We start from the raw sequence: 10,668 nt of genomic DNA, 5'->3' as shown, positions 1-10,668 counted from the left end.
GGAAGAGGCTTAAATTATTGCTGTCACTTTTACGGTTTCAACTTAGGAAATTAAAGATGGTAGGTGTGCCAACAAGATTTGACCTGGTGGACATGCTATCAGTGTTGAAGCCAGTTCAGTACATTTTCCTTGTCCAATACTAAGGGAAAGAGTTAGAAAGCGGGAACCTAAAACAGATGGATAGCGCAACGCCTTCTACCTGGGGCTGCCCTTGAAGGCCACTCAGAAGCTGCAGCTGGTCCAGAATGAGGTGGAATGGACAGTGATGGGCAGGCCACAGCTGGCCTGCGGGACGCTTCTGCTCTGAGCCACACTGGCCCTCATTAGGCTTCCAGGTGCAATTCAAGGTGTTGGTTAATTATCTTCATGGTGTAGAGACTGGTTAGTTGAGGGACCGCCTATGTCCTGTGGTTTCTGCCCATCCCTTAGGGCAGTGTTGTCCAAACTTGGCCACTTTAAGATGAGTGGACTTCAACTCCCAGAATTCCCCAGCCAGCCAGGGAATCCTGGGAGTTGAAGTCCACCCATCTTAAAATGGCCAAGTTTGAAGAAAATTGTTTTAGTCCCATGGTTCTCTGTTGAATATGAATCTAGTGGCAGGAAGTTCCGGAGACCTTTCCATACTGGCTGGGGAATTCTGGGAGTTGAAGTCCACTCATCTTAAAGTGGCCAAGTTTGGACAACACTGCCTTAGGGTCTGACAGAGTCAGCATACTCTGGGTCCCATAATGAAAGAGTGTCATCTGATAGGACCTAGGAAATGGGCCTCCTCTGTCACACCATCTCATCCAAAATCCATATGGCCCCCATCCTGATCTTGTTTAAGTGAGCCCATAAAACCTGGCTCTATCCCCAGGTCCTGGTTTAGAATGGATGCTTGATCCCTTTCTGGATATCTCAACTGTTTAACTGATGGTTGTTTTTCTCCAGACCTTTTGGATTACATATTCTGTGTTTTTACTGTTGTATCCTGTAAGCCACCTGGAGCTGTATAAGTTGGGGCAGCCTTAAGTTACATAAATAAACAAACAAAGAACCCCAATATTAGAAAGATGAAAAGATCCAAGTGGCTTTCCGAACAAGCTGTTATGATTGATTGACTGATTATGTACCATCAAATTGTTTTCAACTCCTAGCGACCACAGTACATAAATTTTTCTCCAGGGAGATCTGCCTTTAACCTGGTCCTTCAAGTCTTCCAATGGTGCATTCATCACCCCTGTAACTGAGTCTATCCCCTTTGCTCCTGGTCCTTCTCTTCTCCTCTTTCCTTCCACTGTTCCAATCAATACAGACTTCTCAACAGAACAAAGTATTCATATTGATCAGTTGATTATGTACCATCAAGTCGGTGTCAACTCTGAGCTTTTCTCCAGGAGGATCTGTCCCCATCCTAGTCCTTGAAGTCTTCCAATGGGTGCCCTCATCACCCCTGTAACTGAGTCTATCCCTCTTGCTGTGGGTCATCTTCTTCCTAAGCTATCAAGCTATCAAAAAGATGGAGGATGAAAATCATGAGCAACAGGAAGATGTACAACAACTGAAGGCAAAAGTTCAACATCAAGAAAGAAAGGACATCACTCAAATTGAGAATGTCAACAAATAGGAGATAGTAAAGGAAAATGAGAGAAGGTTTTAAGATGATCAGACAAATCAGGAAAATTTACTGTTGCGGTACGACTCCTCAATCACGGAGAGAGCTAATAGAAACAAATGAGGTTAATGGAAAGACTGAAATGATTCAAGGATAATTGACAGAAGCATTTGCAGAGGGAGAAAAATCATGCAGAAACTGCTAGAAAGTGAGGTACCACTCTAACGCGTTAATTCCTTGCGTGAGCAACATTTTGCTTAAAGTCTTATGGAGCCATCCTGAATACCAAATAGGCAGGCAGATTTAAAAACAGGTGATGGACGTGAGACCAGGTAGCTAATATGAAATGGATAATGGAATGAAAGCAGGAGAATTTAAGGAGGACATTCACCTTTGCTTGACTTATTCCAACAAAGCATTTGATGTAACGGATCATGCCGGAATGTGGACTACATTAAGGCCAAGAGTGTGGTAGAACATCTGGTTATTCTTCTGAGGAACCTCTACAATGAACAAGAACTATAGGAACTAAGTTTGGAGAAATGAGTGTCTAATGTCTAAACCACTGTTTAGAACAGTGTTTCTCAACCTTGGCAACTTGTGGACTTCAACTCCCAGAATTCCCCAGCTGGCTGGGGAATTCTGGGAGTTGAAGTCCACACATCTCCAAGCTGTCAAGGTTGAGAAACACTGGTTTAGAATGAGGCAAAGATGCAGATCCCTGTTTTCTATTTACTTTATATAGCAAATAAATAATGAAATATTAGGTAGACAGGTGAACAATTGGGGATAAGTGGAGGGCACCACTTTGTTAGCTGAATGTCATGAAGACTTAGAAGAGCTCCTTCTGAAGGTAAATAAGAAAGTGAAAACTCACGGTTAATTAGCAAGACAAAGAGAATGCCAACCCACATGTTTAATGAACCTAATAGTTGCTGGAAAACAAGTCAAAGTGGGAAATTGTTTTGCTTTCTGGGATCAAAAATAGAGAAAGATGGAACACGTGCCATGGAGTCAAGGTGCTGCTTATCGCCTACAAGCCGCCCCTTCATGGCACAGGGGTGGGTTATTTGCAGGGCCGCCTGTCTCCCATAATTTCTGCCTGTCCTGGGAGATCCATCACAGTGGGAATGCTCTGGGTCTCCTCGATTAAGCCGTGGCATCTGATGGGACCTCCTCTGTGCGCCTTCTCTCCCACGGCCCCTGGTCCACCCTTTGATTCCGATGGCCCCCACCTGGACGGCCTGTTGCAAGGCGTTACAGGCCTGGATTAGTCCCCAGGTGCTGGGCCAGGAAGCGATGCCAGCCTTTCTGCCCCAGGCTGGGATGTCTTTGGGGCTTTGATGATGTTTTATTGTAGGGTTGAACTTGCTGTTCCCAGTCATATGTTGAGTGGGTGGTGAAGGAAGGAAGGAAGGAAGGAAGGAAGGAAGGAAGGAAGGAAGGAAGGAAGGAAGGAAGGAAGGAAGAAAGAAAGAGGGAGGGAGGAGGAAGGAGGAAGGAGGGAAGGAAGGAAGGAGGAAGGAAGGAAGGAAGGAAGGAAGGAAGGAAGGAAGGAAGGAAGGAAGGAAGGAAGGAAGGAAGGAAGGAAGGAAGAGATCTGTTGGACTCAAAAGATTAATCCATTTCTTATTGCACGTACTTTCTGTTTAATCCATCCCACCTCATCAGATGCAGGCCTCTCATTTGTTCTTGCAAAAATCAAAATATTTTCCCTAGCAAAAGACAGGTAAAGCGAGTAGGCTTAAACACTGGCATTGCTGAATCAAGCCTCTCACCTAAATAAGGGGCACGGCGGAAGGGCAGGGGAGGGGGGGAAAGGCAATCATACCGTTTAAATTCAAGTGGCTGAACAAGTACAAGGAGATTAGTGGCGTCCTATAAAATTGGGCTCAGTTAATTACCTTAGAAATATCAGTACTGCCAGGAAAAGCAAAGCAAAATAGAGATAAATCCACGCCCAAGTGGGGTACTGCTTCATCTTTTAAAGGCAATTAACTCTTAGTTATTAGCTTTTAATTAGGGAATAATAATGACACCATTAATACAGTTTATTAAACTTGTCAGTAGGCAGCTGTTCCAAACAGATTTTGTTATCAGATTCTGGCAGATTTTTTGACTTCAATTTATAGCAATTTAATTTACAGGCGGAAGGCAAGAGGATGGGGAAGCTGCCTGGAACAGCGTGGAAAGAATTGTGATGCCGAGCACAACGCAAGGGTGTGGAGTTGTGGCAACAGGGAGTATGAAAAAGGACGCTTGATGGAAAGATGACGTGAACGAGGCCCGGGGAGGAGGAAGATTATTTACACACACACACACACACACACACACACGAAAGTGCTTGTTGCAAAAACTGACAAAAGACATTGTGTAATGGGTAGAGAGAAAAAAAGTTGCGAAGAATGTTGTCAAAGAGAGGGAGGAGTGGTTAAAAGAGCAAACGTCAAGTGATTTTGAAGGACGTGAAAAAAATTTTTTTTGCGAGAGGGTTAAGTCAGGAGCCTGCAGGGGGGCGAATGGAATTAAAAATAAAAGTGAGAAAATGATTCGAGATGACACTGAAGTGAGAAGTGAAAAACTAGAAGGAGTATTTCTGAGATCTGTAAGGATGGATACCTTAGAGCAGAGTTTCTCAACCTTGACAACTTCAAGACGGGTGGACCTCAACTCCCAGAATTCCCCAGCTAGCATGGGAGTTGAATTCTGGGAGTTGAAATCCACCCGTCTTGAAGTTGCCAAGGTTGAGAAACACTGCATTAGACAGTGGAACTGAAATGAAGGCTGTAAATGTTAGTGTCTAAAAAAGTTGGTGGAAAGGAAGTCGCCAATGCTGGGAGAATGTTGAAAAATGGTGGGGCTGCAGGTACAGGTTGTCCTCGTTTAGCGACTGCCTCATTTAGTGACCATTTGCAGTTACGATGATGATGAAGCAGTAACTTAGCAACCCATTCTCACATTATGACCATTCTCAGGTCTGTAAAGCAAAGGAAAGCTGAAGGAAGATCAGGTGGGAGATAGCAACAGAGATTGAGGCTATCAGGAAGGTGGATTCCAGGAAAGGAGAGGAGACAAAAGACAACACAGTCCGCGGGGTGGGGGGGGAACGTGAGAAGAGTAAGAGATTTAGGATAGCCACTCCCTGGGATCTCCCAGGGTAGATCCACTAGTTGTAGTAGCATAGATTGTATCTGGCAAGATTCTGTCTATACAGTGTAAGCAAATAAAGAAACTGAACTCAACTGGACTGTTTCACTGTTGTTCTTGAGCTGGGCCTGACGGATCATAAGCCCAGTCGCGGTTTCACTTAGTGACCAAGTTGCCGGTCCCAATTGTGGTTGCTAAACGAGGATGACCTGTCTAGATGGTGTAACTGGAGAAATGTTAAAATATGGATCGGGTTTGCTTATAGAAGCAAAGCTTGTTCTTGTTCCCCCATTCAAAGGACAGGAGAGCAAGAGTGAAAAGAAAAACTACAGGGAGACTAGTTTGTTAAGGGTGCGTGGGAAATTTATGAATATGAGAAAGTTTATAGTAGAGTTGGAGAGCAGCTGCTGAATGGGGGGAAGAGTGATACATGAGGAAAATGATGCATGCCTTGAGACCACCTGGAACGCTTAGCAAGTAATTCAGCATTGAGAAGGGATCTCAATCATGGATGTATGATGCCCCCCCCCTCCGCCCCACCCCCACATCTCCAAGGTCATCTCTCTCCTGTCAGGCTTGATATATCCTTCATCTCTATAGTTACTCACACTCCATACCTCGGCTAAGCTTAGAGTAACTTTGGCTTACCTCCAAGGTGTCTCCTGATACTAATCTCAAACCTGATTGAAAGCAAATTGGGTTTGTCCTAATAGTGTGGTCAGAGTTTTGCATAAGTTGATAACAATCTCTAGGAGTGACATATATATGGTACTGCCCAGTTGGCTACTCTGAAGCTTCTCAGAAAACTAAAGTTCTACCTTCCTGATGGGAACCTCTTTCAATGACACAGAAAGATCTCCAGATGGGCTGCTGCTTCAGTTCATCTCAAGGAGTTGATGCTTCCCTAGAAGGCCGTGTGGGGTTGGGACCCAAGTAGCTGAAGGAGCTCCTCTTTCAAGTTGTGAAGATGGAGTTCATGGTCAAGGGTCCACCTCCAGTTTTCCTTGCCACGTGAGGAAAGGCAGATGATGTCCAACAGCCTTCACAGCAGTGGAATGTCACGAGATGTGGTGTCCACTGCTAGTATAGATGGCTTCAAGAGGGGCCAGACCAATTCCTAGAGGCCAGGTCTATCCGTGGTTTGCCCTTGATGTTCAGGCATGAAGGCAATCCTCCTCTACATACTAAAAGCATGGGAACAACAGTGGGAGTTTCCTAGATCTCCAAATTGTGGACTTCCTACATGCATCTGGTGGGCCATCCCATGAGACTGAAAGCTGGTTAGGTGGGCCTAGGCTTGATCCAGCAGAATTGTTCTCATGTGCCTGAAGAATTTCATTTGTATTTCACATTGAGTCCAATATTGTCATATTTTCAACACCAGGAAAGGCCCTGTTACCAGCCACATTTCCCCCCACCACAGAATGTATTGTTGATATTGTATATTGTGTGTTCCATCTGTAAACTGCCTTGGAAGCTTGGCGGAAGGACAGTGTGTGACAGATCAAAATAAGTCAACCGAGGCAGGCCAGGGGGCCGTTTTACCCAGGACAGTGGCCAAGCAGAGCGTCTCCTACACCAAGCCCAGATTTCCAATGGGGCGGCGAGGTGCCGAAAGCGGGGCATGCTTACAAACGAGTTTGAAGGGTGGAAAAATGCGGCAGAATGGCCCAAATCAAGGAATTATTTTAGCAAAAGAATGAGAGATCCCGCTGAGTCAAAAGCCCCCACTATTCCTTCAGATGGGGGGGGGGGCACGCCAGCAAGGAATGGCCGCCTTTTTTTTCCTTTCTGCCTCAGTCTTCCCCCTTGTTCATTTATCATTTAATCCTGCCTCATATCCAAAAGACTCAAGATAGCGTGCCTTGGTTCACTTCTTATTTTCACCACAACCCTGCGAGGTAGTTTGGGTTGAAAGGAAGGTACTGGCTCCAAGTCACACAGGGTGGAATGGATATTTGAACTTGGGCCTCCCTGGACCCCATTCAACATATAAGCGCTCTACCAAGCTCTCAGAAAAAGCCCATCCTTGCTTCGACTTTTTGCAAGCATTTAGAATATACCAACATCTGCCTGTGAGGGACCCCCTCCCCAAAAATCCTAAAGGGGAAATGTGTTATAGAAATGACCCTTGCTAACACACACACACACAGACATTTTAAAAGACAAATCTCTACAAATGTCTAGCCCAGTGCCAGGCTTTGTGTTTGAGCCTGTACATTGGAATGTTGTTAAAGCAGCTGCAAATCGGAACGGGGACTTGCGCAAGTTGACATCGAATGTTAGACAACTCGAGAACGCTCCGTGCAATGTTATTTTTTGGTTTTCCTTTAAACCGGACTCGACATCCCACGGTGGTGAGAGACGAGAAGTATGTGCTGGAAGCGACGGGTGACCTAGAAGAGACGACGCACGTTTGTGGGGAAGGTGTGGGTGGCGCAGGTTTCCAACAGAGAAATAACGGTGCAATTGCTCCAAGTGGGCGCATTTCCCGGGACGTGAATTCTCTTCGGCTAGTAGAGTTGCGTTCTCAACCCACAGCTCAAGGACTGTCCTCCTCCCATTCGCTGGTCACGATTCCTCTGGAAATGAAAACCAGGACAGGGAACGTGCAGCACGATGCATTTTGCTGGAACGCTAGTTCCCGTTGGGCCCGGCTGGAAGCTGCAGTCCAAGAACCCTGGAATCAACGGCAACGGGTGCTACATGAAGTATTGTGGCGTCCCGCTATATTCACACCAGACGTTTCACCTGTTTATGGAATCAACCCCTTCACCGTCAACGCATCCAAAGGGGTGGTTTGGTACGAGAAATTAAGATTCATACTAGCAGTCCTAGTGTGAGGGCAGCCGTGAGAGCCTTCAGTGACCCAGGTAGGAATGTGTAGGCCAGTGTTTCTCAATCTCCGTCCCTTTAAGATGGGTGGACTTCAACTCCCAGAATTCCCCAGCCAGCATTCTGGGAGTTGAAGTCCACCCATCTTAAAGGGGCAGAGATTGAGAAACACTGGTGTAGGTAGTTTAAGAATTCAACTCCCTCTTTGGGGAGTCCTGGGCTGTGGGAAGCTCTGAGAGCCAAGGTTACAAACGGCACCCCTTTCTTCCTCGCATATGCTAACTCTCGGGGTCTCCACCTGCGCCCCTGTGCCTCTCGGCCTTCCTGCCTGAGGCCATCTCAAGACCTTTCTGCTCCTAGAAATAGGATTTCCTTGGCTTAAGGCCAACGACGTCCCCTGCGATCCTATGCACGAGCAGGAAACTGGGTTGCTTTTTACAGCCTGGGGGAGGATGAAGAAAAAGAACACGGCTGAGCCAAGTACAGTGGTACCTCTACTTACGAACACCCCTACTTATGAATTTTTCGAGATACGACCAGCTCCGGCCCCAAAGATTTGCCTCTACTTACGAACTTGCCTCTACTTACGAACCGGATCTGCGGCCATTTTTCCTGCTGCCACGCGGTCGCGGCTTCCTGTGGGTGAGATCGCGGTAGCAAGGAGACGTTTGGTGAGGCTTGTGGTGTGTTTTGTGGCGTTTGGAAGGTTTTTGTGGCGTTTGGAAGGTTTTTGAGGTTTAAAAATAAAATGCATATGTTTCAGAACTGTTTAGCCGTATTTACATTGAACCTTATGGGGGAAATTTACCTCGGGGTGCGACCAAATTCGGAGGGCAGAACAGATTAACCGTATTTACATTGAACCTTAAGGGAAACTTTACCTCGACTTGAGACCAACTCGAGTTGCAACCAGAGTCACGGAACGGATTAAGTTCGTAACTAGAGGTACCACTGTACTTGCTCTCTACCACCACCTAGAAAAGGGGAACAAGATCCCCCCTTTTGTCCTTTTTTTCTAACGATGCCGAAACTTGTGAGTAGCATTCTAAAGATAGCCATGTCCCTCTTTTGCTGAGGGAGGGAGAGTTGGTTTTTTCCGTGGCACAATTTCTCCAGCCCACGATGGGCTTGTCACAATGGCAGTGCTATTTTGTAATGGGCAGTTTCACTCGGCCATGGGGTGGTGGTGTTCCTGATTATAGCAGTAAAAAGGCCCCCATGAAAGAGGGGCTCAGCAAAACAGGAAGCTGCACTTGCAGGCTGGCACTGGAGCCCTTGGGGAACAAGTAGCACAACGCCCGCACGGAGAGCAGTTACCAATTTCCGGGCAGGATGGAAGGCGGAAAAGATGCCACACTGAGATTTTTTGAGATTTTAAAAAATAATAAAATGGGGGGAAAGGGAGACTGACAGAAGGAAGCTGGGGAGAAGGTAGTTGGAAAGCTTAACTTTTCCTTCTCCCTCTCTTGGAATTGGAAAGGGGACAGAAGGTTGATATTCCCCCCAAGGCCTCTTTTCATCTTCTCAGCAGGATGTTCCACATTTGACTTATATTCACCTGTTTGGCTCAAAGAATAAAGGATATAAAACTGCACCTTGCAAACTTAAGTGGCCCTTTTGGTTAGAATTCTCCCTTTGTTTCTAAAAACGGTCTTCCCTAGAGAAGGAACCACAGCTGAACATCTTGCCCTGAAGGTCCAAATTACCTTCCTACATCTGGAAGAGGACAGAGTGTTCTTCATCCTCCTCCCTGCCCCCCAAATCTCAGGATTTGGATAAGGAGAGCCTTGGCAAAGGAGGCCAATCCGGGGGGGGCCCACTACCCTAAGTCTTAGTTCAGGAGAAATCCCGGCATCTGTGACCTGCAGAGACGGAGATGACAGGGAAGGGACAGAGGGAGACGCCAGACAAGAGAACACTCGCTACGCGTGTCCTTTGAGTTGGAAACTCATCCCATTTTTTATTCAGATCCACAACGCCCCAAGGAGGGAGAAGATCCTCGTTGCACACGCTTCTGGGCTGGAAGTGGGGATCCCCCAAGCCAACTAACCGGGAGGGCTGCTGCAACGTGGTGGAAGGGGCTGTCACAAGATAGGAAGGATTGCCAGGGCCAAGTTGGGTTTCGGCTGTCATTTAACGGAGCCGACAGATGAGCAAATCCGGGGTCAGAAGGCAAGGCAGGAGCTGCTGGGAGGGGCATGCCCTTTCTCCATCCCCTTCACTCAGGTTTTGGGTGTGGAAATTGGTTGGTGTGACCCTTGTGTTGGTGGGGGGAGAGGTTAGAAAGGAAGGCAGTGGATCTAGACAGAGGGAGGGGAGTTGCTTATTCCTCTAGACGAGTGTTTCTCAACCTCGGCAACTTTAAGATGTGTGGACTTCAACTCCCAGAATTCTGGGAATTGAAGTCCACACATCTTAAAGTTGCCAAGGTTGAGAAACACTGCTTTAGACCAAATTCTCATAAAAGATAAACTCAATTTCCAAAGTGTATTAGAGAAGCGTGGAGAATTTAGTCTTTTTTGGGGGGGGAAGGGAGACGAGATTCAAAACTACAAAAAATTAAAGATCCAAATCCTACAGAATGTGCCAGATTCTTGGCATGAGCAAAACAAAACTGACCACCTGAATAATCGGGGGTGGGAAAACACTTTGTTTGTTCACACAATATAAATATGCACACGAGTTACAGCAACGGTGATATTTCCATCAGCATTTATCCATGCAGCACAACCCTCCTTTCTCTTCACCCGTCCTGCAACTGTGAATCCCTTCCCTTGACCACCCCCACCCCCAAAACTTTAGGAAACAGAGAATTCTTCACAGCTCCAAATTCTTTTTAAAAGACCGTTTTACACTATCGCGGCCCAGGACTATTTTAAAAAAGTATTTTATACAAGCAAATTATCCCCTTCTTCTTGCACTGTACAGTTGAGAATCTGAAAAGGACAGCCCTTGGAAACAGCTGTGAACGTCCTTTTCTAACCCGGCAGGGTTTGTGGTGTGCAGGGAGAAAATTCCAACCTGAATTCAGGTTTAAATAAGACTATAGAAAACCAAGGTATGGTTTAATAAAGTTGGGGTTATAAAACATC

Source organism: Python bivittatus, unplaced genomic scaffold, assembly GCF_059951505.1.
Source record: "Python bivittatus isolate LINGU-HERP-01145 unplaced genomic scaffold, Pbiv_v1 ctg000580_np1212, whole genome shotgun sequence".
Lineage (NCBI taxonomy): Eukaryota > Metazoa > Chordata > Lepidosauria > Squamata > Pythonidae > Python > Python bivittatus.
This window is presented reverse-complemented; position numbering follows the sequence as displayed.